This window comes from Ammospiza nelsoni, chromosome 21 (genome assembly GCF_027579445.1).
Source record: "Ammospiza nelsoni isolate bAmmNel1 chromosome 21, bAmmNel1.pri, whole genome shotgun sequence".
Taxonomy (NCBI): Eukaryota; Metazoa; Chordata; class Aves; order Passeriformes; family Passerellidae; genus Ammospiza; species Ammospiza nelsoni.
In genome coordinates, this window is record NC_080653.1 from 11,964,346 (window position 1) to 11,992,083 (window position 27,738).

General features: G+C 44.5%; 4 long non-coding RNA genes across 7 annotated transcripts; all 4 read left to right on the forward strand.

Moving 5' to 3' along the window:
* The first annotated feature begins 4,750 nt into the window (after window positions 1-4,750).
* On the forward strand, window positions 4,751-8,372 carry LOC132082782 (uncharacterized). 3 transcript variants are annotated; one of them, XR_009419867.1, is made up of 5 exons: window positions 4,751-4,998; window positions 5,623-5,686; window positions 6,384-6,459; window positions 6,577-7,344; window positions 7,939-8,372. It is a non-coding gene; the product is annotated as an uncharacterized LOC132082782 (long non-coding RNA). The 3 variants fall into 3 exon arrangements; XR_009419865.1 differs by having other exon boundaries at window positions 6,384-7,344; XR_009419866.1 differs by having other exon boundaries at window positions 6,384-7,344; window positions 8,028-8,372.
* A 3,367-nt stretch (window positions 8,373-11,739) lies between these two features.
* On the forward strand, window positions 11,740-12,615 carry LOC132082479 (uncharacterized). The gene is made up of 3 exons (XR_009419812.1): window positions 11,740-11,892; window positions 12,254-12,317; window positions 12,544-12,615. It is a non-coding gene; the product is annotated as an uncharacterized LOC132082479 (long non-coding RNA).
* A 6,748-nt stretch (window positions 12,616-19,363) lies between these two features.
* Window positions 19,364-20,430, forward strand: LOC132082684 (uncharacterized). The gene is made up of 2 exons (XR_009419834.1): window positions 19,364-19,713; window positions 19,862-20,430. It is a non-coding gene; the product is annotated as an uncharacterized LOC132082684 (long non-coding RNA).
* A 2,368-nt stretch (window positions 20,431-22,798) lies between these two features.
* On the forward strand, window positions 22,799-26,420 carry LOC132082781 (uncharacterized). 2 transcript variants are annotated; one of them, XR_009419863.1, is made up of 4 exons: window positions 22,799-23,046; window positions 23,671-23,734; window positions 24,432-25,392; window positions 25,987-26,420. It is a non-coding gene; the product is annotated as an uncharacterized LOC132082781 (long non-coding RNA). The 2 variants fall into 2 exon arrangements; XR_009419864.1 differs by having other exon boundaries at window positions 26,076-26,420.
* Window positions 26,421-27,738: the final 1,318 nt, after the last annotated feature.

Sequence of the window (27,738 nt, forward strand, 5' to 3'; positions counted from 1 at the left end):
CCCATTGTAACTACATTTCCTCCTGTCTGTGATCTGCAGAACTCATCTGATAGGGAGTTTCTTTCCCAGTACTTTGGGTGAGTAGACTCACTAAATCCTGCTTCCTCTGTTTCTGCACTAGGGTTCATCCAGCACTGAGTACTGTGGGAATGTGTAAAATCAGAGGGGTTTGGGAAAGCTGCAAAAGGCAGGCCTCAGAGACAGCAGAACTGTGATCAGAGCTGAGCAGCAGCCATGAGATTGGTCAGCAGAAAAACTATTTAAACTGTGGAAAAGCAAGGACAAATAGAACAATGGTCTGTGTATTAACACTTGCCTAGAATGACTCCCTAAGCTACAGAAAGTTTATCTAGCAAGATATTAGGAAGTTCTAGGCTTAATACTGGAGCTCTGTGCATTGTGTTTAAGGCTCACAAGCAGGTATTGTATTTGAAATAAGCAAGCATTGTTTAACCAAAGGTACCTGTGCTTACAGTGGTTGGATAGAGCTACTGTCAATGCGCTTTTGCTTTGTGTGATTGGGCAAAAAACTGATAAAGTGAGTTGTGACATTGAGTTCTTGGTCTGCTGCCTGGGATGTGAGCTGGTGGCATCTTCCCATTGCCGTAACCATGGAATGAGGCTGATGCTGGAAAATCAAACGGCTCAAGGCAGTTCCCAGCAGCCCTGCCCTGTTTGTGATTTGTGCACAGACCCCTGCCAGTGTCAAGTACTTGGCACAGAGCTATGGTGAGAGGCACTGTGAAACTCCTGATCTCCTGCCTTCCTGCTTCCTCCCCATTTCCCTGATCCCTGAAAGCGTTTAGCCATGACAGCACTTCTCTTCACTTTAGCCATGACAGCACTGCACTTCATGTTCTAACAAGTGTTGGTTGCACAGAGGTAGTGCTGAAACTGTTGATGGTGCTGTTATTAGATGACCCCTGACACTCACCAACTAACTGAGAAACTGGAGACCATGAATTTCCCATTTCTCCTGAAATCACTTTCTTTCAGAAACTGCTGCACAGTCTTCCACACAACGCATTACTTAAAGGCAGAGATGAGAATTCAGGGAGTGGGGTCTGACTTCCAGCTGAGGTAATTGTGCAAGGCTACTGCCAGGGAAGAAGCGAGGCAATCCTGACTGGATTGAAAGCTGCCTCACTGTGAGCAACCCCTGAACCTGGAGAGAACATCTGAGTGCTTGTTAGGCTGCTGAGAGGTGGGTCTGACAGCTGCTCCTTGTGTGCATAAAGACACAGAAAGCACACAGTCCTGAGGAAGGGAAAGTTGGATGTTAATTGGCTCCGAGTGACTTCTGGTGCCAGGAATGCTCAGTATGGGATGATGCTGGGGATGTAAATGGCAGGAGAGAATTAATTGCATATTGTGAGTGAGGAAGGACTATGGTGCTCAGAAATGAGTTTAGCTTGTTTTGTTGGTTTTCTGGTAATTTTTCTAATTTGGGTTAATTTTGTGGTAGTGATTATGCCTAAATATTGTTCTAAGTCTGAAATTAGTACTGTGGTTATCTGTTGAAAAAGTTCTTAGTCTCTTATCAGGTTTTTTTTTGTATATATATATTTGTATATATTTATTTAATTTAAATAAATATAAGTAAAAAAATATGATACAGAAAATATATATCTATTATTATATTAGAAGGTATTCTCTCTAATATATATAATATCTATGAATAAAATAAATAAAAATATCCATATAAATATCATTAAATTTTGAAAAATAAATTTACTTTCTAAATTTTAAATCTGGTTCAAATAAAGGGGTGTCCTTGGTTTTTATTTGGTTAGAGGCAGGAGTTTTATTTTAAATAATATAAGTAATATAGAAATGTGGATCTTAAGATAGAAATATATAATAAATATATAAAGAGAAATTGCTAAAGTATGAATATAAATTTATATATAAATATATGTAAGTAATAGGAAGAGTTGTAGTATAGAATATAAATAACATTATATGGGAATATAAATATAAAAATATGTAAATATAGTTTAAAAGAAAGGGAATGTTTTGGCTTTTATTTAAGTAGAGGCAGGGGTTTTATTTTGAATATTATAAGTGTTAGAGAAGTAAAAATCTTGACGCAGAAATATTTAATCAATGCATAAAAATATGTATAAAAATATATAAATATCTACTCGCATCAGATGTAATATAGAATATAAATTTATTTATAACTTGACATTGGTAAAGATAAATGTATAAGTAAGCAATAGACATTAATATACATTATAAATACAAATATGAATATAAAAATCAGACATAAGGATAAAACATATTTAAATATTTTTTAAAAGAAAGGGTTGGGGTCTTTTTTATTATTGGGTTAGAGGCAGGGCTTTTATTTTAAATAATATGAATGTAGATATTATTGTTATATATTTCTAAATATTGAGATATAAAATCAAGATATAAATATATATATATAAACACAAAATTTAAGTAAATATAAATAATAGGAAGAGATGTAATGGAGAATACAAATAAGAGTATACATTAGTATACATTTTAAATGTAAAAGTGAATATGAACCTGAAAAACAGAATTTTAAAAAATATTTAAATACAGTTGAGAAGACTGAGGTTCTTTTTGGCTTTAATGTGGGTAGAGGCAGGGGTTTTATTTTAAATAATGTAAGTGTTACAGATGTAAAAATCCTAACACAGAAAGATATAATAAATATATAAAGATATGAATAAAAGTATATAAAAATATAAGTAATAGGAACACATGTAACATAGAATATAAATTTATAAATAAATCGCTAAATATAAATGCAAAATCGATCATACATCAGTAAACATTTTAAATATAAATTTGAAAAATGTTTTTTTTAAAAAATTAAATACAGTTGAGATGAAAGGGGGTTTTATTTGCCATGTATGGGGTAGAGGCAGGGGTTTTATTTTGAGTACTGTGAGTGTTACAGAAGTAAAAATCCTAACAGAAATATATACTTACTATGTAAAAATATGTATAAACATATAAAAATAAATTTAAGTTTTAGGGATATATGCAATATGGAATAGAAATGTATTCATAAAAACAAATGTATAAATGGACAGTGTACATCAATATACATTGTAAATAGAAATGTGAATATTAATATGAAAAAAATATTTTTTTAAATATTTAATTTTTTTTTAAAAGAAATTGTTGAGGTTTTGTTTTGTTTTGTTCTATTAGATTAGAGGCAGAAGTTTTTTTTTTCCTCTTCCCGGTTGTTTTGGGGCATTTATTTCAGAGCAGTTTTCGGCGGGGGTCGCCCCTGTTCTTTTTTGCCGTCTTCGCTGCCCGCAGCCCCGAGGCGCGCTGCGCCCCCGGCTGGGGCGGGCGGCAGTGCTGCCGCCTTGTGGACAGAGCGCGGTACTGCAGCCCTGCACCGAGAGGCCGCCACCTTGGGAGTGGCGCGTCGCGGATGTCGCGGACTTTTGGTTGACCTTCTCAACAGGGCGGCGAAAAGGGCGGGGAAGTGGAGGACCGGGGTGGGTGTCACTGGACTGCCTGCATGGAATACCGACCCCGGCGCGGCCCCGGTGGTATTTTCTGTGACGTTTCAAGTGTACCCGACACATGCTGTGGTCTCAGCGGCGCCGCGGGCGGGCGTATTTCGGCGGGTTTGTGACAGGCATGTGGGGAAACGCCTCGCTGTGCCGGGGTCCTCTGACAGCCGCTTTCCCGCCCTGAGGGAGCCGAGCCGGGCCGAATAGTTCCGAAGAGCCGAAGAGCCGAGTGTGGCCGAAAATAGCCGAGTTTCACCGAAGAGCCGAGTGTGGCCGAAAATAGCCGAGTTTCACCGAAGAGCCGAGTGTGGCCGAACACAGCCGACTTGAGACGAAGAGCCGAGTGTAGCCGAACACAGCCGACTTGAGACGAAGAGCCGATGATAGCCGAGTGTAACCGATAGCCGACTGTAGCCGACATTGGCCGCATTTAGACAAAGAGCCGAATATGACCGACTTTAGCCCAACCGGGCCGAGTTCAGCCGAAGAGCCGGAAAAGCCGAATTTAGACGAAAAGCCGAACCGAAACGATTTTAGACCTAAGCCGCACCAAGCCTAATTTAGCCGAGTTTATTTAAACAGAACCGAACGACGCCGCAGCACTCTGCCTGCAGAGCGCCGGTGCAGACGGCAGGGGGCGGTGTATAAAGCGAGTATAAAATATCAACTGTATATAAGAAGGAATAAAAAGCTCTGTGTCATGTGCAGCAGTAGAAAATTTCAGGCTCCCAGGGAATAAATAGTTTTCTTTCAATCATTATAGTTTTGGGTTTTTTTTTACTCCCAGGTAGCCTGAAAGTTACTACTGCTGCTTTTTGATTCTAAAGCTAGGAAGGAAAACCAAGATTACAAATACAAGAAAAAGAAAGGGAAAGGGAAAGGGAAGGGGAAAAAAAGGAAAGGAAAGGAAAGAAAGCAGGAGAGCAGAAGGGAAGGGAAGGGAAAGGGGTGAAAAACAGCGTTAAAAAAAGAAAAAGAGTTGGAGGGGAAAAGAGAGGGCATTCGGGAGGAGCGGTCCTGCCTCAGGTCCTTCCCCGTCCTGGGGCGAAGGACCCGTTTGATGCCCGGGAGGGACTGCAGCTCCCGGTGGCGGGGGACGGAGCCGTGGCTGTCAGCCCGAGACTCCAACTCCCGGCAGGCCCTGCTGCCGGCGCGGCGTGTGACGCAACGGCTATCGCGGCACATGAGTGGCTACCAGCCCGAGACTCCAACTCCCGGCAGGCCCTGCTGCCGGCGCGACGTGTGCCGCAACGGCCGACGCTGCCCGGGATTTTTCTCTAAATCGGCAGTAAATACAGCTGAGTAAAATTAGCTTGGTTTTCTTCCTTCTTTTTTAACTGAATTGTTTTTATTAAAAATACTATTTGAATATGTAGAAAAAGTGGGGATGTCCTGTACTATATCCTAGCTTTTCTTGTTTATAGGGTGCTCAGAAAACATGCGTCCCTTAGAGTCCCTCAGAAAGGTTCTCAGTGCGATCTCTACCAAGGTATGTATTTACTAATAAGTGATCCCTTTAGATATTTGCCTGTGTACCTTTTCCTGTAATTCAGAGCTTGCGTTCTGTGGGTTTTATGATAAACCTGTAAAATATGTAAGAATGCTTTTGCAAGTCTGAATCGTTGAAGGCAGCAGTAAGTGGATTTAGAGCCTGTTCTTGACCAGACAACGGGAAAAAGTGTGACTTTGATGCTGAACTTGTTTTTTTCATTTTTCATTTGACTTGTCTGGAATGATTTAGGAATAGAGAGAGCTAGAAAAAGAGAGAAATAGAATTGATTATGGAGCACTCCTCAAATGCTCACCACGATTCAGTGTAGAGCCGAAGTGAAGGGTGATGGAACAGAGCTCTGTGCTTTAGAAGGAAATAAATTTAAACCTGACCTCCGCACAGAGTCTCACTAACTTCTTTTGTTTTAAAATACAAAATATTACTAGGAAGTGTTGGAAGTTAGTGTTTTGGGAAAGAAACGGCAGTTCCACAGAACATTCCATTTAACAGAGGCTCTGGGAACGATTCATGTTGTAACTGCTGTCACTGCAATCAGTTGGTGGTTCAGCCTTGAAATGTGCACTTGCCCTTCTATAAAGCACTGTTTTGTTTGCCTTTCAGTGCTATGAGTCTTGATAAATTGGAGAAGAGCCCAAGAGAAATTTTTCATCCCTTGATATAAAAGGTAGGAAGTGACTTTTTTTGGTTTGGTTCTTTTTCTTTATTATTTCCTGGAAATAAAAGTAATTAAGTATAGGTACTACTGGTTTGTTTCTTCCAGTAGCAGATGATAACAATAGCAGTAGTAATAGTAAAAATAATAATAGAAATAATAATAATAGCAATGTAATACTACCTAAACTGTCTTTATCCATTGAACTGGCCATTTCAAATCAAAACTTCTAAACACAAATCAAACCATCATCCTCGTAGAATCTTTCACAGCAGTGGGCTATAGATCCTGGTTTTGTTGACAGGATTTATTGGTTCTGGAATAGCAAGAGGGAAGTACAAGCCTAACTACTTCTAGCTCACAGACCCATCCAGTGAATACTGCTTTGTGTTTTGGTGGGCTTGTGATGACTTTGAAATCAATTGCTCATTCCAGTAAAAAAAATTAATGTTTTTTTGAACCTGACAGCAGAAATAACTTTAGGCACCAACTTAATAATAACAGATCACCAATTTAAGTTCATAATTTTATGCTGTACTATCAAAGTTTAAAGGTAAATTTTTACTTATTAGGAGATGGTATAAAGTGTATGTTCCAATGTGTTGGATGTATGCAAAGGTACATACGTACCCGAAAGTCCTTAGAGGAAACAAATTTTTACGTCTGCTGTTTGATTGTTTATCATACAATATTTGGTTTTATTTCCCAGGGATCGGTGAATTTTAACTTTGGAGTCCTCTGTGCTAAGGATGCTCAGCCTACAGATGATGAAATGTTCAGTAATGGTGAGTTTTTCACCTTCTCTTTAATTGCTATGCTGATCTGAATAAGAAAAAAACAAAAGCAAGAGAAAAAAAAAGGATGGTTTATTATTTTTTACGCTGTTATGTTTGTTTCCTCAGTATTTGCTGCAGCTCTGCGAACCCAAGCTTTGGGTTCCTTCTGTCCCACTGGGAGTTGCCCAGTTTGGTTGCATCTGGTGAAATTCACCCTGAGACCTTACAGAGCTAGCTCAAACTACGTGAGAGCCATTTGCAGTTCTCTCCAGACACCTGGAGAATGGGTGATGTTTCTGAGGGTCTGGCAAGTATACTTGTATCAAAACTCAGTCTGTGAAATTTCTGGGGAAAACCCTTCTGTGTCCTGAAGGGTTCAAACTCTGGTGAGGATCCAGTTATCAGGTGCTCACCTGGATGGTTCCAGCTCTTAAAGTGAACACTTGTACTCTTACCCTGTAGTTTACATCTATTGTATTTTTGTTATTTTGCAAGATTTTACGGCTTTGCAAAATATTGTGCATTTCACTCTTTGGAACCTCTCAGATCGTTCTTTGGTGCAGCACCACCTCATGGGACACTTGGCTGCCGTCCTGAAGGGGTCGGTCGCTAGAATTGTAAATCCTGGAGAGTTTGTAAGTCTTCTGTCCCCAGGGAGGTACCATGCTTTGTTTACTTTTGTTCTGTTTGTTAGGCGCTGCTTCTCATTGGAAGTATGAATTTCAAACTACCCTGTTCTTATTTTAACTGTTTTCCTGGTTCTCTCCCTACGGCAGGGAAAGACTCTCGTATCCTTGTCGTCGGGCTCGGTGCTGTCCAAGAAGATGCAGAGACTAAAAAAATCATAAGAAGCAAAATATGACTGCAGGGAAAACAAGCTGGAGAGAACAAAAGGTGATATTGTTATCCTTACCCTGTATTAGAAACATCCGCTGTGCTTTGATGCTGGCAGCTGCCAGGGGCTTGTTAGCTCTTTGTAGGCAGGTGTAGGTGTTCACTTGTAGGTTTTTTCTCTGGACAAGTCAATTCAAACTTTGCTAAGCTTATATTTGCAAATTACTCTCTAGCACAGTCCAGCATGACATTTTTGAATGTTGTAAAAATACCATGTTACTTGGAAATTGCTAATGATGAGAAGCTTTAGGGAAAAATAAGATGTCAGGGTTGGGAGATGTGAGAAGAATTTTGAGGGGATGTTAGACTGAAATAAAGCACACTTGAAGCTGGACTGGCACGCTGGCAGATCCCCTATTAAACAGTAGCGCTGAGATTAGCCTGCGGGTTGCCCATTGTTTCTGTAGAAATAAATGTTTTCTGGTCTTCAGAGGTAAGCTGCTTTGAAAAGCTGGAAGGCACAGCATAGTGACAATCCGTGTGCTTCGCATTAAAAATAGATTTCAGAAGGGTCCTAGGCTTTTGTCTTTTCCTAGAAGTCGATGTAATCCTATTGAGGAGTTTTTAATTCTGTGCTGCCATGTCATCGATCAGGACCCTGTCGTACTAATCATCATACAGATGCAAAACAAAAAATCAGACCCTGTCCCGACCACTTAGAGCCCAGAACACGATTTCCTCAGGCTGCCATTTGTGTGCCATCGGTACTCACCATGGAAGCGAGCTGGGGATTGTTGCACCCGTTGGGAACAAACCGCTTCTCGTCACACAGAAATGGAATTGGGACGACGCCTCAGCCAGCCTCTCTCTCCTGAATCTGCAGCAGAGCAGTTCCAGTCCATGCGGGCAATCCAGTTCCTGACGATCTGAGCGCACGGAGCAGCGCTCAGCTGCTGTGGGGGGCTCAGGGAGGGCAGAGTGTGCATTGTCATCTTCCTGAACCTACAGACGCGAATCAAAGTGAGAAGCCACAGGGTGGAAATCAGTCGCATATATGCTAAATAAAACTTGCAGGTTTTTTTTAAGAATTGTTTTTGCTTGTTCTTTGTTGTGCTTCTGTGCTTAGAAAACCTCCCTTTACAATCAGTTCAATTCATCAATTGAACCTTTGTTTGCAGACTCTCACTGAGCAGAATTTGTTGCAGACTCAGTGCACGCTGTGCAGGCCTCCCGGGAGTGTGAGGAGCTCATGTGTGCTACTTTTTGCTTTAGGACGCTCTGAGGTATTTATTCCTTTTGGGATACATGATGAGAATTCCCAAGAGAGGTAGTTATAAGGTATGACATCGGGAAAAAGCCTGTGTGGTTGGAATGTTGTTGCTGTCAAAAGTTAATTTTTTCTTAGCCAGTAGTTAGCTTTTTGCTTTATTTTTGTGGTATCAATGTTTTATTGTTTAAAAAATTCCTTCAAAATAACTTCAGTGGTCGCCCACCAGTACCTTGTTCAGATTTGCCTATTTGCTTGTAGCTGAAATGTTCACATCTTGTTTATCATTCTATTTAAGAAACTGCTGCCCAGCCAACTAATAACTGAATATCCATCTGTCTAGGACACGGGGAGAGGATTTAGGTAATGTCTTTATTTCCAGAAAAAAGTTCCAGTGTAGTTTCTAAATAGAGGAGAAGGGGGTGAAGACTCGGGGCTCTGATGCCGTTGGGGCACCCCAAGGTCCCCAGGAGAGGGGGCCCCACTGCGGTGCAGGAGCAGGTGTGTTCTCATGTAATATTGAACAAATTATAAATATAAATATGAAAATTATAAACATGAAAATATTTTTAAAATACTTAAATAAAGCGGGTTTTCTTTATTGGTCAATAGGCAGTGTTTTGATTGTAAAAATTATAAATGCAAATAATATAAAGGTAGAAATCTAAGTTTAGAAATATATAATAAATACATACAGATAAATATAAAAATTTAAAATATCAGAAAAAATTAGTTGTAGCAGTAGATATTATACATAATTTAAATAATAATTTAAATCTATTTTAAAATTTTATATATATATCATTATTAATGCAATACATCCAAAGAAACGATAAATTAAAATATGAATGTATAATTATACAAAGTATAAATAAAAAATATTTCAGTATCCTTTAAAAGAAGGGTTTTTTTTATTTATTTGGTTAGAGACGGGGTTTTTATTTGGAATAATGGAAGTATTATAGAAGTATAAAATTAAATATAGAAATATACAGTCAATATAGAAAGATATTTGTAAAAACACGAGCGAACGACGCCTCCTTCGGCCGAACCAAGGCGAGACCGGCGGAACCTGACGGCCTCGAGCGAACCGAGGCCAGGCTTGCGAGGCTGCCTGAACGGAGCCGAGCTCAGCCGAACCGAGCCCGCTGCTCTCGTGCGCGCTAATTAGCGCGAGTGCGGTCACTGCCCAATGAGCTCCTGTGCCACGCCGCGCTCCCGATCGTGTCCGTGCGGTGGCCGGGCCGCCCGCGGGACGCGGCAGCAGGAGAGCCCCGAGCCGGGCGAGTTTAACGTGAGGCGGCGCCGCTTGCCCGCCGTCAGGGAGCCGAGCCGAGGCGAGCTCAGCCGAACGCGGAGAGAGCGGCTCCGAGTTGGGCCGAAGCGAGCCGAGCCGCGCCGAGGGCAGAGAGCGGCTCCGAGTTCGGCCGAAGAGAGCCGAGGCGCGCCGAGCGCACTGATGGGCTCCGAGTTCGGCCGAGGCGAGCCGGGCCGCGCAGAGAGTGGCTCCGAGTTCGACCGAAGCGAGCCGAGCCGCGCCGAGCGCAGAGAGCGGCTCCGAGTTCGGCCGAAGCGAGCCGAGGCGCGCCGAGCGCAGAGAGCGGCTCCGAGTTCGGCCGAAGCGAGCCGAGCCGCGCCGGGCGCAGAGAGCGGCTCCGAGTTCGGCCGAAGCGAGCCGAGCCGCGCCGGGCGCACAGAGAGGCTCCGAGTTCGGCCGAAGCGAGCCGAGGCGCGCCGAGCGCAGAGAGCGGCTCCGAGTTCGGCCGAAGCGAGCCGAGCCGCGCCGGGCGCAGAGAGCGGCTCCGAGTTCGACCGAAGCGAGCCGAGGCGCGCCGAGCGCAGAGAGCGGCTCCGAGTTCGGCCGAAGCGAGCCGAGCCGCGCCGGGCGCAGAGAGTGGCTCCGAGTTCGGCCGAAGCGAGCCGAGCCGCGCCGGGCGCACTGATCGGCTCCGAGTTCGGCCGAAGCGAGCCGAGCCGCGCCGGGCGCAGAGAGCGGCTCCGAGTTCGGCCGAAGCGAGCCGAGCCGCGCCGGGCGCACTGATCGGCTCCGAGTTCGGCCGAAGCGAGCCGAGCCGCGCCGGGCGCAGAGAGCGGCTCCGAGTTCGGCCGAAGCGAGGCGATCCGTGCCGAAGGGTCGAGTCCAGCCGAATGCAGATGACAATGGCCGAGTTTAGCCGATTACAGCCGCATTTAGCCGAGCAGCTGTGAGCCTTGCACGCTTGAGGTGAGCGTGCATCGTTGCCGGCCTGGGATTGAGTGAAATGCACTAAGGAAACCAGCTCTGGGGAGGGAGGCAGGGAAATCCTCTCTTAACGTTTACCAATTCGTCCGTCAAACTCATCACGGCAGGACAGAGTGAAGACTGAAAGTGTAAGAAGATGTGGAGGGAAACAGAGAATCTGGCAGGAGCATCGAACGCACAAGTGCACGAATTTTGCTTTTTGCTTGGATGTAAACTCAGAAGTTGTAAGGAATTTGGGAAGGAGAAGGGACATTTCAGAAGGAGAAGAAGTTGTTGTTGGAGTCCTGGCAAAAGCTTTAAAAAAAAAAAAAAAAAGTGGTTTCTTTTTTCTTCACTATTATATTCTTTGGTGGTATATGGTGTGCTGTTTTATTTCTTGGTGTTATTAGCTCTGTGTAAATTGTTTATTGAGTCAAGCTAACTTTGCATGGGTTGTTTTGTATTTGAGGTAGGATCAATTTCAAGAGGTTTCTTTCACAGACTTCTGATAGGTATTACTGGGATTTTGGTTTTGTTTACTGTATGCATAAACATAGAGATTTGGTAGGGCCAGCTGGGCTGCTGGAGTTTTGGGTGTGAATTTATTAGATGGCTTTTGGTAAACACAGAATAATTATGTAAGGTAACAGCAAATTACCCAATTACCCAATTGATCTAGCTATGTAACCTTACCACAAAGTTTTATATCTTGCCAGTTTTCTGTTCTTCTGCTCCAAGTAGTTGTTGCAAAAAAAGAAAGCACTGTTACTTTTCTGAAAAGTTTTCTTCTATAACAAGCCCTTTACTGCTCTTGAATGTGAGTCAGAGGAGCCAAACAGCTGTAGCTGCTCTGAGGGCTTGGTGGGATTCGCCCCCTCCCTTTTCCCGGGTGCCATGGGAACGAGAGGCGGGCACAATCAGGGGTATATTAACCCCAGCCGTGGCTGAGGGGCTTCATTCCCTCTCTGGGATGTGCTGGGTTAAGAGCTCTCCTCATTTCAGTGAAGAGGCTTTTTCAGCCCGTCTCAGCATCTTTTCAGCAGGTGTTTCTGGGCATCTAAAGCACAGAGGCTTGGAAGATTCTGTGAAGAAAACAGCATGGAATACAGGGAGTATTTAGGTTTGTGATTTTGGGTTTTGTGTTTAGGAGTGGTAAGGTGCTTTTGTAATTTTTAGTTTTGCTCTGGTTGTTTTTTTGGTGGAATTTTTGGTTTTTTTTGGTTTTCATTTTGGGGTTTTTAGTTGGTTTTTGTGGGGGTTTTGGATTTTTTGATGTTTTCTGTGGTTTTTTTGTTTCTGTGGGGAGTTAGGTGTTTTGGGATTTATTGTTTGTGTGGGTTTTGTTTGTTTGGTTTTTTTCTTTGTTTGTTTTTGGGATTGGTTTTGTTGGGTTTTTTTTGTTTTGTTTTGTTTTTTTTTAATTGAGGAGTGCAACTCCCTGAAATTCCAAGCTGTGTCAAGCACAACATTTTATTCAGCAGATTGATCATGTCACAAGAGGGATCCGCCCAAGGTCCAAGATGATGTTTGAGATTGAGGCTTCAGGTGAGTTGAGGATTGTGATTGGGAGAGGGAGGGTGAGCAGTTAGGAGTTCTTGGGAGGGAGTTTGCAGGCAGCAGGGTGAGAAAGGGTCTTTATTTGTTTATTTGAGGCCTCCCCCACACAAGGCTTCTCAGAAGCCTAGCAGAGGCATTCCCATGTCTTACAGCACACAAGGTCATCCACTGCACTCAGGGGAATGCCATTTAACTTTGCCTTTCTCTAACCCAGGTGCCACTCCTAATGAAGGCCTTGGAATCATGATGAAGCTGGAGCCTGAAGGAGCCAGGCACACTCAGGAGAGAGCAAGTAGCTGCCTTGGTGGGATTTGGCCCACATAACTCTGGACTCATACTTTGGTTTTGGTTTTCTTTATTGTAGCTCACCGAGAGGCTCACAGGCCATCACGAGGCCCTCCGAGGCAGACTCATTTCAGGTGCAGCGTGGATTCCCATCACCGATCATCCAAAAGATAAGTCGAGGGCCTTGGCCTGGAGATGAGAGAATAGTGGGTTGGGAGTTCTTGGGGCAGATTTGAAAATTGGCAGCCGGAAAAGCAATCTTCTCCAAGGGCCTCTTAGGACAGCTAAAGGGAGAGGCTCTCCTTTTGATGGCAGCTTTCAGGCGGGCAGTGCAGAACAGCTCTGGTCTGTGTTGTGTTGTCCAGTGTTCTGTGTTCCCTAGTGTGTCTTTGGGGTCCCTTTTGCCTTCTCCCCTCGAGACCCTCACCACAAGCATGATGTGTCGTGTTTCATGTCCCCCTGTTTGCCACTTTCTGTGTCACGGGTGTGTGCACACATTTGTGCCGGAGCTGTTCTGCCCTGCCGCATGGCCTGCTGCAGTAGGAGAAACCGTGGGGCGTTGGAATTTGTAATGCTGGCTGTACTTGGGCTCTAGATGCTATTCCTAGATTGACATAAGGTGTTTGCACCTTTTGAGTTATCCTGGTGGTGTTTGGCATATGTTGTAACTTTCTTTCAGGTGCAGACGCATTCCATGTGTGGCAGGGGGTCAGAGTTAGGAGGTGTCGGGCCTTCTTAGGAGTGCGGTGAGTAGCTGAGTGGTGGGGTTTTGGCCGATGCGGTGCCAAGATCAGGGACTGATGTTTGGTTCTCTTTAATACAGCTGTCTGAGAGACACCAGCCTGGTGCCAGCAGGACCTTCCCAGCTGACGAGGTGGCCTTTCTTTGCACCTGACAGGGACCAGCATCCCCAGATGTCTGAGAGATAAGTAGAGGGCTGTGACCCACAGAGGGGATGAAAGCAGGGTGCTGGTTTGGGAATTCCTGGGAGGGGGTTTTGAGTCCAATTTTGGAGGGGGGGGTGTGGTGTGTTCGTGAAGTGGCCCCTTAGGCCCCATAAAAGCCAAGTCTCACTTTTGATTGCAGTGCTGAGGTGTGCAGCAGGGCAGAGCAGTCCCGGTGTGTCTCGTGTCACTTGTCTATTGTGCATTATGTGTTGTTTGCGTATGCCATATCTTTCACTTAGGGGGGCCTGTGAGAAACCCTGGCATCATTGTTAGCCTCTGTGATCTCTGCACTCCTTGGCCTGGCGCCCAGGCCACAGAACTTTTGACTAGGGAGCTCAGACAAGCATCAGACTCTCTTCTCTCTTTGGAAGCATCCAGTCAGACGTCTTTTCAGGTCTTGTTCTGAGCTGTATGGACAGCTGTGCCCCACCTGGATCCATTATGGTGGATTAGGACTTGTAATATTACGAGGTTAGGTAGAGGATTTTGACTGTAGGATTCCTAGGCATCCGTCTTTGCTGTTCTTGGAATAAATCATTCAGTAATCATCTTCTTCCTCCAGAGTTCTCTGAGCCTCATCAGCTCACCATCGGTCTCAGCTCAGTCATCTCCTTTTGCATTCTTTCAGTCCTTGCAGCCATTTTCCTTGCCAAGAAATTTCTGTCTGTGTCTTGTGCCTATTGTTTGTCACGTCCTGTCCTGTGTCACGGGTGTCTGCACACTTTTGGGATGGGGCTGCTCTGCCGTGCTGCACAGCCTGGTGCGATAGGAGAAGTCTTGGAGACTTGGAGTTTGTAATGTGGGGTGTAGTTGGACTCTAGATGGGATTTGTAGATGGACACAGGACATCTGGAGCTCATCAGTTATCCTGCCACAGTGTGACTCTTGTCCTAACTTTTTTTTCAGATTCAGATGGATTAAATGTGTGCCAGAGGGCCCCATCCCGGGTGAGGGGATTGCCCCGAGCCGGTGAGGCCCCATTTGTCTCTGCAGCAGAAGTGTGTATGGTGAGTGTGTTACAGCTCTGTTCTTTGTCTTTCTTTTCAGGATGTCAATCTGGATGCCAGCAGTCAAGGTGAGCAGTGGAGAGAATTGGCTGTTATTGCTCAGCTCTCAAGCACAACAATTTTTCAGCAGATTCATCGTGTCACAAGAGGGATCTGCCCAGTGTCAAGGATGATGTTTGAGATTGAGGCTTCAGGTGAGTTGAGGATGGTGACTGGGAGAGGGAGGGTGATCAGGTATCCAGTTAGGAGTTCTTGAGAGGGGGTTTGCAAGCAGCAGGGTGAGAAAGGGTGTTTATTTGAGGGCACCCCACACAAGGCTGAGAAGCCTAGCAGAGGCATTGCCATGTCTTAGAGCACACAAGGTGATCCACTGCACTCAGAGGAATGCCATTTAACTTTGTCTTTCTGTAACCCAGGTGCCACTCCTAATGAAGGCCACAGCCTTGGAATCAGGATGAAGCTGGAGCCTGAAGGAGCCAGGCACACTCAGGAGAGAGCAAGTAGCTGCCTTGGTGGGATTTGGCCCACATAACTCTGGACTCATACTTTGGTTTTGGTTTTCTTGATTGCAGCTGACCGAGAGGCTCACAGGCCATCACAGAGCCCTCCAAGGCAGACTCATTTCAGGTGCAGCGTGGATTCCCCTCACCGATCATCTAAAAGATAAGTCGGGGGCCGCGGTCTGGAGATGAGACGATGGGAGAGTATCAGGTTGGCAGTTCTTTGGCCAGATTTAAAAATTGGCAGTGGGGAAAGCAATCTTCTCCAAAGGCCTCTTAGGACAGCTAAAGGGAGAGGCTCTACTTTTGATGGCAGCTTTCAGGCGGGCAGTGCAGAACAGCTCCGGTCTGTATCCTGTTGTCCGGTGTGCTGTGTTCCCTAGTGTGTCTTTGGGGTCCCTTTTGCCTTCTCCCCTCGAGACCCTCACCACAAGCATGATGTGTCGTGTTTCATGTCCCCCTGTTTGTCACATTCTGTGTCACGGGTGTGTGCACAGATTTGTGCCAGAGCTGTTCTTCCCTGCCGCATGGCCTGCTGCAATAAGACGAACCATAGGGAGGGGGAATTTGTAATGTTGGCTGTACTTGGGCTCTAGATGCTATTCCTAGATTGACATAAGGTGTTTGCAGCTTGTGAGTAACCCTGGTGGTGTTTGACATATGTTCTAACTTTCTTTCAGGTGCAGATGCATTCCACGTGTGGCAGAGGGTCAGGGTTAGGAGGTGCCAGGCCTTCTTAGGAGCGCGGTGAGTAGCAGAGCGGTGGGGTTTTGGCCAATGCGGTGCCAAGATCAGGTACTGATGTTTGGTTCTCTTTACTCTAGCTGTCTCAGAGACACCAGCCCGGTGCCAGCAGGACCTTCCCGTTTGACAAGGTGAGCTTTCTTTGCACCCGAGACCCGCATCCCCAGCTGTATGAGAGATAAGTAGAGGGCTACGACCCACAGTGGGGATGAAGTCATGGTGCTGTTTCGGGAAATACTGGGTGGAGTTTTTGATTCAGCTTTGGAGGTGGGGGATGTTCATGAGGTGGCCCCTTAGGCCTCATAAAAGCAAAGTCTCACTTTTGATCACAGTGTTGAGGTGTGCAGGGCAGAGCAGTCCCGGTGTGTCTCGTGTCACTTGTCTGTTGTGCATTATGTGTTGTTTGTGTATCCCATGTCTTTTACCTTTGGAGGGCCCTGTCAGTACCCCTGGCATCATTGTTAGCATCTCTGATCTCTGCATTCCCTGGCCTGGCACCCAGGCCATATATGAGTTTCTGATACCTGTCTGAGCTCCCCAGTCAAAAGTTACCTCTTTGGAAGCATCCAGTCAGATTTCTTGTCAGGTCTAGTTCTGAGCTGTATGGACAGCTATGCCCCACCTGGATCCATTGTGGTGGATTAGGACTTGTAATAATATAAGGTTAGGTACAGCATTCTGACCGTAGGATTCCTAGGCATCCATCTTTGCAGTTCTTAGAAGAAATCATTCAGTTATCATCTTCGTCCCCCAGGGTTTTCTGAGCCTCATCAGCTCACCATCGGTCTCAGCTCACTCATCTCCTTTTGCATTCTCTCAGTCCTTGCAGCCATTTTCCTTGCCAAGAGATTTCTTTTCCTGTTGTGTCCCCTGTTGTTGTCTGTCCTGTCTGTCCTGTGTCACGGGTGTCTGCACACATTTGGGATGGGGCTGCTCTGCCGTGCTGCACAGCCTGGTGCGATAGGAGAAGTCTTGGAGACTTGGAATGTGTAATGTGGGGTGTAGTTGGACACTAGATGGGATCTGTGGATGGGCACAGGGCATCTGGAGCTCATCAGTTATCCTGCAACAGTGTGACTCTTGTCCTAACTTTTTTTTCAGATTCAGATGGATTAAATGTGTGCCAGAGGGCCCCATCCCGGGTGAGGGGATTGCCCCGAGCCGGTGAGGCCCCATTTGTCTCTGCAGCAGAAGTGTGTATGGTGAGTGTGTTACAGCTCTGTTCTTTGTCTTTCTTTTCAGGAAGTCAATCTGGATGCCAGCAGTCAAGGTGAGCAGTGGAGAGAATTGGCTGTTATTGCTCAGCTCTCAAGCACAACAATTTTTCAGCAGATTCATCGTGTCACAAGAGGGATTTGCCCAGTGTCAAGGATGATGTTTGAGATTGAGGCTTCAGGTGAGTTGAGGATGGTGCCTGGGAGAGGGAGGGTGATCAGGTATCCAGTTTAGGATTTCTTGGGAGCGGGTTTGCAAGCAGCAGGGTGAGAAAGGGTGTTTATTTGAGGGCCCCCCCACACAAAGCTGTTCAGAAGCCTAGCAGAGGCATTCCCATGGCTTACAGCATACAAGGTGATCCACTGCACTCAGAGGAATGCCATTTAACTTTGTCTTTCTGTAACCCAGGTGCCACTCCTAATGAAGGCCACAGCCTTGGAATCAGGATGAAGCTGGAGCCTGAAGGAGCCAGGCACACTCAGGAGAGGGCAAGTAGCTGCCTTGCAGGGATTTGGCCCACATAACTCTGGACTCATACTTTGGTTTTGGTTTTCTTGATTGCAGCTGACCGAGAGGCTCACAGGCCATCACAGAGCCCTCCAAGGCAGACTCATTTCAGGTGCAGCGTGGATTCCCCTCACCGATCATCCAAAAGATAAGTCGGGGGCCACGGTCTGGAGATGGTGGAGTAGCAGATTGGGAGTTCTTGGGACAGATTCAAAAATGAGCAGAGGGGAAAGCAATCTTCTCCAAAGGCCTCTTAGGACAGCTAAAGGGAGAGGCTCTACTTTTGATGGCAGCTTTCAGGCGGGCAATGCAGAACAGCTCCGGTCTGTGTCGTGTTGTCCGGTGTGCCGTGCTCCCTGGTGTGTCTTTGGGGTCCCTTTTGCCTTTTCCCCTCGAGGCCCTCACCACAAGCATGATGTGTCGTGTTTCATGTCCCCCCTGTTTGTCACTTTCTGTGTCACGGGTGTGTGCACACATTTTTTGCCGGAGCTGTTCTGCCCTGCCGCATGGCCTGCTGCAATAGGACGAGCCTTGGGGAGTTGAAATTTGTAATGTGGGCTGTACTTGGGCTCTAGATGTTGTTCCTAGATTGACATATGGTGTTTGCAGCTTGTGAGTTATCCTGGTGATGTTTGACATGTGTTCTAACTTTCTTTCAGGTGCAGATGCATTCCACATGTGGCAGAGGGTCAGGGTCAGGAGGTGCCGGGCCTTCTTAGGAGCGCGGTGAGTAGCAGAGTGGTGGGGTTTTGGCCGATGCGGTGCCAAGTTCAGGCACTGATGTTTGGTTCTCTTTAATCTAGCTGTCTGAGAGACACCAGCCCGGTGCCAGCAGGACCTTCCCATCTGATGAGGTGGCCTTTCTTTGCACCTGACAGGGACCAGCATCCCCAGATGTCTGAGAGATAAGTAGAGGGCCGTGACCCACAGAGGGGCTGAAAGCACGGTGCTGGTTTGGGGATTACAGGGAGGGGGTTTTGAGTCCAGTTTGGAGGTGGGGGGGTGTTAATGAAGTGGCTCGTTAGGCCCCATAGAAGCCAAGTCTCACTTTTGATCACAGTGCTGAGGTGTGCAGCAGGGCAGAGCAGTCCCGGTGTGTCTCGTGTCACTTGTCTGTTGTGAATTGTGTGTTGTTTGTGTATCCCATGTCTTTTACCTTAGGGGTGCCTGTCATTAATCTTGGCATCATTGTTAGCATCTGTGATCTCTGCATTCCCTGTCCTGGCACCCAGGCCACAGAACTTTTGACTGGGGAGCTCAGACAGGCGTCAGACTCTCTTCTGTCTTTGGAAGCATCGCATCTGATGTCTTGTCAGGTCTTGGTCTGGGCTGTATGGACAGCTATGCCCCCACCTGGATCCATTTTGGTGGATTAGGACTTGGCGTAATATGAGGTTAGGTAGAGGATTCTGACCGTAGGATTCCTAGGCATCCATCTTTGCAGTTCTTAGAAGAAATCATTCAGTTATCATCTTCTTCCTTCGGGGTTCTCTGAGCCTCATCAGCTCACCATCAGTTTGAACTCGGTCATCTCCTTTTGCATTCTCTCAGTCCTTGCAGCCATTTTCCTTGCCTAGAATTTTCTGTCTGTGTTGTGTCCCCGTTGTCTGTCCTGTCCTGTCCATCCTGCGTCACGGCTGTCAGCACACATTTGTGCCCGAGCTGCTCTGCCCTGCCGCATAGCCTGGTGCAATAGGAGAGGGCCCGGGGATTTGTAATGTGCAGTGTGGGGTGTAGTTGGACTCTAGATGGGATTTGTAGATGGACACAGGATATCTGGAGCTCTTCAGTTGTCATTGAACCGTCTGACTGTTGTCCTAACTTTTTTTTCAGATGCACCTCCTCAGATGACTGCAGTAGTTGTGTAGGTTCCTTCTTCTGAAAGGGAATAGGGCGCAAGAATTCATCTTCCAGAGAATTTTTGCAAGTCCTGGCTTGTATTGTATCTGCCTATGGTGGCTTATGTTCTATGTACCTATACATCTGTCTTCTATTGGATTTTGGGTAGAAAATTTATCAGTCCAGAGAGGAGACAAGTCCTAGCTGTCAGATAGCCACTCGTTGACCCTTCCTGTCGTCTCACAGGTCCCCGAGGCTGCTGATTTCCCCAGGATCTGCCATTTTACCTCAAGGAGCGGCAGCCAGAAGATGTGTCACAGCACGTTCTTCAGCATCTCGAGTAAGGGCCGCAGTGAGCATTTAAGTGGAAAGATTGTGTGAGCGTGTGTGAGAGCACGTGGCTGTGTCTGTCTGTGTCTGCTCGTCTCTGCGTGTGTGAGTGCATGCTGACTGGATTTAACCTTGTGTGTGTGACTTTTGCTTTCCAGGTTTTGCGACTCCTTGTTAAATTTAGAATAAAAAATCCCCAGCCGGGTTGTATTGCATGAACTGACATGATATGTACCGATTTTGGCTTAAAACCCAGAAACCCAGACGAAGATGAGCAGGAAAAAACCAGAAAAAAACCACATGATGGACAAGAAAAAAGCCCAGAAAAAGCCCAGGATGGGCAAGAAAGCAACGAGAAAAAAACCCCAGAAAATAATCCCAGATGGGCAAGAAAAAAACGTAGAAAAACCCCAGAAAATCACCCAAGATGGGCAAGAAAAAAACCCAGAAAAAAACCCAAAAAAAAAAAACTCTGAGATGGGCAAGAAAAAAACCAGAAAAAAGTCTGAAGATGGGCAAGAAAAAACCCAGAAAAAACCCCCAAGATGGACAAGAAATAACCCAGAAAAAAATTCGAAGAAGGGCAAGAAAAGACCCAGAAAACACCCAGAAAAAAATCGCAACCCAAGTATAAATATAGAAATGTTTGTCAAGTATATGCAAATATATAAAGAAATGTTAAATTATTTGAAATATAAAATAACATAAATATAACATTTATACAGTATTACTTGTGGTATGGATCATATTGATTTTTATTTATTTCCTATAATACACTACAATATTTATATCAATTTTACATCTATCATATCTATCATTTGTTATATGTTATACCAGATTGATATACTCTAGGTTTTTTTAAGTAGTTTAAAATAAAGGGGATTTTTTTTTTTATTTGGCAAAAGCAGGTGTTTTAGTATAAACATTATAAATACAAATAATATAAAGGTAGAAATCTAAGAATAGAAATAGATCATAAATAGCTGAAGGTTAATATAAAAATTAAAAATGTAAGGAAAAATAAGTTGTAGCAGTAGATATGGTACATAATTAGGAAAATAATTTATCTCTTATTTGAATAGGATACATGTTATACATAATGATTAATATAATACTTAAGTATAAACTGCAAATATAAATGTGAATATAGTCATGAGCGCTATAAATATAAAAATATTTCAATGTAGTTTAAAAGAATAGAGCTTTTTTGTATTTATTTAGTTAGGATGGGATTTGTATTTTAAATAGTGAAAGCATGATAGAAATGTAATTTTAGACATAGAAATATGCAATCAATGTGGAAAGATATTTATAAAAGCACAAAATATAAGTAAATATAAATAATAGAAATAGAATAATGTTATATAAATTACATGCTACATCAATGTCCACTATAGCTATGCATGTGAATATAAATACGAAAAATGGAAATAAAAAATTTATTTAAAGATGGCTTTAAAGCAAGGGGCCTTGTTTGATTCTGGTGGGGTAAGAGGCAGGTTTTTGGCATTTATTTCAGAGCAGTTTTTGGCGGGGGTCGCCCCTGTTCTTTTTTGCCACCTTGCCTGCCCGCAGCCCCGAGGCGCGCTGCGCCCCCGGCTGGGGCGGGCGGCAGTGCTGCCGCCTTGTGGGCAGAGCGCGGTACTGCAGCCCTGCGCCGAGAGGCCGCCACCTTGGGAGTGGCGCGTCGCGGATGTCGCGGACTTTTGGTTGACCTTCTCAACAGGGCGGCGAAAAGGGCGGGGAAGTGGAGGACCGGGGTGGGTGTCACTGGACTGCCTGCATGGAATACCGACCCCGGCGCGGCCCCGGTGGTATTTTCTGTGACGTTTCAAGTGTACCCGACACATGCTGTGGTCTCAGCGGCGCCGCGGGCGGGCGTATTTCGGCGGGTTTGTGACAGGCATGTGGGGAAACGCCTCGCTGTGCCGGGGTCCTCTGACAGCCGCTTTCCCGCCCTGAGGGAGCCGAGCCGGGCCGAATAGTTCCGAAGAGCCGAAGAGCCGAGTGTGGGCGAAAACAGCCGAGTTTCACCGAAGAGCCGAGTGTGGCCGAAAATAGCCGAGTTTCCCCGAAGAGCCGAGTGTAGCCGAAAACAGCCGAGTTTCACCGAAGAGCCGAGTGTGGCCGAAAATAGCCGAGTTTCACCGAAGAGCCGAGTGTGGCCGAACACAGCCGACTTGAGACGAAGAGCCGAGTGTAGCCGAACACAGCCGACTTGAGACGAAGAGCCGATGATAGCCGAGTGTAACCGATAGCCGACTGTAGCCGACATTGGCCGCATTTAGACAAAGAGCCGAATATGACCGACTTTAGCCCAACCGGGCCGAGTTCAGCCGAAGAGCCGGAAAAGCCGAATTTAGACGAAAAGCCGAACCGAAACGATTTTAGACCTAAGCCGCACCAAGCCTAATTTAGCCGAGTTTATTTAAACAGAACCGAACGACGCCGCAGCACTCTGCCTGCAGAGCGCCGGTGCAGACGGCAGGGGGCGGTGTATAAAGCGAGTATAAAATATCAACTGTATATAAGAAGGAATAAAAAGCTCTGTGTCATGTGCAGCAGTAGAAAATTTCAGGCTCCCAGGGAATAAATAGTTTTCTTTCAATCATTATAGTTTTGGGTTTTTTTTTACTCCCAGGTAGCCTGAAAGTTACTACTGCTGCTTTTTGATTCTAAAGCTAGGAAGGAAAACCAAGATTACAAATACAAGAAAAAGAAAGGGAAAGGGAAAGGGAAGGGGAAAAAAAGGAAAGGAAAGGAAAGAAAGCAGGAGAGCAGAAGGGAAGGGAAGGGAAAGGGGTGAAAAACAGCGTTAAAAAAAGAAAAAGAGTTGGAGGGGAAAAGAGAGGGCATTCGGGAGGAGCGGTCCTGCCTCAGGTCCTTCCCCGTCCTGGGGCGAAGGACCCGTTTGATGCCCGGGAGGGACTGCAGCTCCCGGTGGCGGGGGACGGAGCCGTGGCTGTCAGCCCGAGACTCCAACTCCCGGCAGGCCCTGCTGCCGGCGCGGCGTGTGACGCAACGGCTATCGCGGCACATGAGTGGCTACCAGCCCGAGACTCCAACTCCCGGCAGGCCCTGCTGCCGGCGCGACGTGTGCCGCAACGGCCGACGCTGCCCGGGATTTTTCTCTAAATCGGCAGTAAATACAGCTGAGTAAAATTAGCTTGGTTTTCTTCCTTCTTTTTTAACTGAATTGTTTTTATTAAAAATACTATTTGAATATGTAGAAAAAGTGGGGATGTCCTGTACTATATCCTAGCTTTTCTTGTTTATAGGGTGCTCAGAAAACATGCGTCCCTTAGAGTCCCTCAGAAAGGTTCTCAGTGCGATCTCTACCAAGGTATGTATTTACTAATAAGTGATCCCTTTAGATATTTGCCTGTGTACCTTTTCCTGTAATTCAGAGCTTGCGTTCTGTGGGTTTTATGATAAACCTGTAAAATATGTAAGAATGCTTTTGCAAGTCTGAATCGTTGAAGGCAGCAGTAAGTGGATTTAGAGCCTGTTCTTGACCAGACAACGGGAAAAAGTGTGACTTTGATGCTGAACTTGTTTTTTTCATTTTTCATTTGACTTGTCTGGAATGATTTAGGAATAGAGAGAGCTAGAAAAAGAGAGAAATAGAATTGATTATGGAGCACTCCTCAAATGCTCACCACGATTCAGTGTAGAGCCGAAGTGAAGGGTGATGGAACAGAGCTCTGTGCTTTAGAAGGAAATAAATTTAAACCTGACCTCCGCACAGAGTCTCACTAACTTCTTTTGTTTTAAAATACAAAATATTACTAGGAAGTGTTGGAAGTTAGTGTTTTGGGAAAGAAACGGCAGTTCCACAGAACATTCCATTTAACAGAGGCTCTGGGAACGATTCATGTTGTAACTGCTGTCACTGCAATCAGTTGGTGGTTCAGCCTTGAAATGTGCACTTGCCCTTCTATAAAGCACTGTTTTGTTTGCCTTTCAGTGCTATGAGTCTTGATAAATTGGAGAAGAGCCCAAGAGAAATTTTTCATCCCTTGATATAAAAGGTAGGAAGTGACTTTTTTTGGTTTGGTTCTTTTTCTTTATTATTTCCTGGAAATAAAAGTAATTAAGTATAGGTACTACTGGTTTGTTTCTTCCAGTAGCAGATGATAACAATAGCAGTAGTAATAGTAAAAATAATAATAGAAATAATAATAATAGCAATGTAATACTACCTAAACTGTCTTTATCCATTGAACTGGCCATTTCAAATCAAAACTTCTAAACACAAATCAAACCATCATCCTCGTAGAATCTTTCACAGCAGTGGGCTATAGATCCTGGTTTTGTTGACAGGATTTATTGGTTCTGGAATAGCAAGAGGGAAGTACAAGCCTAACTACTTCTAGCTCACAGACCCATCCAGTGAATACTGCTTTGTGTTTTGGTGGGCTTGTGATGACTTTGAAATCAATTGCTCATTCCAGTAAAAAAAATTAATGTTTTTTTGAACCTGACAGCAGAAATAACTTTAGGCACCAACTTAATAATAACAGATCACCAATTTAAGTTCATAATTTTATGCTGTACTATCAAAGTTTAAAGGTAAATTTTTACTTATTAGGAGATGGTATAAAGTGTATGTTCCAATGTGTTGGATGTATGCAAAGGTACATACGTACCCGAAAGTCCTTAGAGGAAACAAATTTTTACGTCTGCTGTTTGATTGTTTATCATACAATATTTGGTTTTATTTCCCAGGGATCGGTGAATTTTAACTTTGGAGTCCTCTGTGCTAAGGATGCTCAGCCTACAGATGATGAAATGTTCAGTAATGGTGAGTTTTTCACCTTCTCTTTAATTGCTATGCTGATCTGAATAAGAAAAAAACAAAAGCAAGAGAAAAAAAAAGGATGGTTTATTATTTTTTACGCTGTTATGTTTGTTTCCTCAGTATTTGCTGCAGCTCTGCGAACCCAAGCTTTGGGTTCCTTCTGTCCCACTGGGAGTTGCCCAGTTTGGTTGCATCTGGTGAAATTCACCCTGAGACCTTACAGAGCTAGCTCAAACTACGTGAGAGCCATTTGCAGTTCTCTCCAGACACCTGGAGAATGGGTGATGTTTCTGAGGGTCTGGCAAGTATACTTGTATCAAAACTCAGTCTGTGAAATTTCTGGGGAAAACCCTTCTGTGTCCTGAAGGGTTCAAACTCTGGTGAGGATCCAGTTATCAGGTGCTCACCTGGATGGTTCCAGCTCTTAAAGTGAACACTTGTACTCTTACCCTGTAGTTTACATCTATTGTATTTTTGTTATTTTGCAAGATTTTACGGCTTTGCAAAATATTGTGCATTTCACTCTTTGGAACCTCTCAGATCGTTCTTTGGTGCAGCACCACCTCATGGGACACTTGGCTGCCGTCCTGAAGGGGTCGGTCGCTAGAATTGTAAATCCTGGAGAGTTTGTAAGTCTTCTGTCCCCAGGGAGGTACCATGCTTTGTTTACTTTTGTTCTGTTTGTTAGGCGCTGCTTCTCATTGGAAGTATGAATTTCAAACTACCCTGTTCTTATTTTAACTGTTTTCCTGGTTCTCTCCCTACGGCAGGGAAAGACTCTCGTATCCTTGTCGTCGGGCTCGGTGCTGTCCAAGAAGATGCAGAGACTAAAAAAATCATAAGAAGCAAAATATGACTGCAGGGAAAACAAGCTGGAGAGAACAAAAGGTGATATTGTTATCCTTACCCTGTATTAGAAACATCCGCTGTGCTTTGATGCTGGCAGCTGCCAGGGGCTTGTTAGCTCTTTGTAGGCAGGTGTAGGTGTTCACTTGTAGGTTTTTTCTCTGGACAAGTCAATTCAAACTTTGCTAAGCTTATATTTGCAAATTACTCTCTAGCACAGTCCAGCATGACATTTTTGAATGTTGTAAAAATACCATGTTACTTGGAAATTGCTAATGATGAGAAGCTTTAGGGAAAAATAAGATGTCAGGGTTGGGAGATGTGAGAAGAATTTTGAGGGGATGTTAGACTGAAATAAAGCACACTTGAAGCTGGACTGGCACGCTGGCAGATCCCCTATTAAACAGTAGCGCTGAGATTAGCCTGCGGGTTGCCCATTGTTTCTGTAGAAATAAATGTTTTCTGGTCTTCAGAGGTAAGCTGCTTTGAAAAGCTGGAAGGCACAGCATAGTGACAATCCGTGTGCTTCGCATTAAAAATAGATTTCAGAAGGGTCCTAGGCTTTTGTCTTTTCCTAGAAGTCGATGTAATCCTATTGAGGAGTTTATAATTCTGTGCTGCCATGTCATCGATCAGGACCCTGTCGTACTAATCATCATACAGATGCAAAACAAAAAATCAGACCCTGTCCCGACCACTTAGAGCCCAGAACACGATTTCCTCAGGCTGCCATTTGTGTGCCATCGGTACTCACCATGGAAGCGAGCTGGGGATTGTTGCACCCGTTGGGAACAAACCGCTTCTCGTCACACAGAAATGGAATTGGGACGACGCCTCAGCCAGCCTCTCTCTCCTGAATCTGCAGCAGAGCAGTTCCAGTCCATGCGGGCAATCCAGTTCCTGACGATCTGAGCGCACGGAGCAGCGCTCAGCTGCTGTGGGGGGCTCAGGGAGGGCAGAGTGTGCATTGTCATCTTCCTGAACCTACAGACGCGAATCAAAGTGAGAAGCCACAGGGTGGAAATCAGTCGCATATATGCTAAATAAAACTTGCAGGTTTTTTTTAAGAATTGTTTTTGCTTGTTCTTTGTTGTGCTTCTGTGCTTAGAAAACCTCCCTTTACAATCAGTTCAATTCATCAATTGAACCTTTGTTTGCAGACTCTCACTGAGCAGAATTTGTTGCAGACTCAGTGCACGCTGTGCAGGCCTCCCGGGAGTGTGAGGAGCTCATGTGTGCTACTTTTTGCTTTAGGACGCTCTGAGGTATTTATTCCTTTTGGGATACATGATGAGAATTCCCAAGAGAGGTAGTTATAAGGTATGACATCGGGAAAAAGCCTGTGTGGTTGGAATGTTGTTGCTGTCAAAAGTTAATTTTTTCTTAGCCAGTAGTTAGCTTTTTGCTTTATTTTTGTGGTATCAATGTTTTATTGTTTAAAAAATTCCTTCAAAATAACTTCAGTGGTCGCCCACCAGTACCTTGTTCAGATTTGCCTATTTGCTTGTAGCTGAAATGTTCACATCTTGTTTATCATTCTATTTAAGAAACTGCTGCCCAGCCAACTAATAACTGAATATCCATCTGTCTAGGACACGGGGAGAGGATTTAGGTAATGTCTTTATTTCCAGAAAAAAGTTCCAGTGTAGTTTCTAAATAGAGGAGAAGGGGGTGAAGACTCGGGGCTCTGATGCCGTTGGGGCACCCCAAGGTCCCCAGGAGAGGGGGCCCCACTGCGGTGCAGGAGCAGGTGTGTTCTCATGTAATATTGAACAAATTATAAATATAAATATGAAAATTATAAACATGAAAATATTTTTAAAATACTTAAATAAAGCGGGTTTTCTTTATTGGTCAATAGGCAGTGTTTTGATTGTAAAAATTATAAATGCAAATAATATAAAGGTAGAAATCTAAGTTTAGAAATATATAATAAATACATACAGATAAATATAAAAATTTAAAATATCAGAAAAAATTAGTTGTAGCAGTAGATATTATACATAATTTAAATAATAATTTAAATCTATTTTAAAATTTTATATATATATCATTATTAATGCAATACATCCAAAGAAACGATAAATTAAAATATGAATGTATAATTATACAAAGTATAAATAAAAAATATTTCAGTATCCTTTAAAAGAAGGGTTTTTTTTATTTATTTGGTTAGAGACGGGGTTTTTATTTGGAATAATGGAAGTATTATAGAAGTATAAAATTAAATATAGAAATATACAGTCAATATAGAAAGATATTTGTAAAAACACGAGCGAACGACGCCTCCTTCGGCCGAACCAAGGCGAGACCGGCGGAACCTGACGGCCTCGAGCGAACCGAGGCCAGGCTTGCGAGGCTGCCTGAACGGAGCCGAGCTCAGCCGAA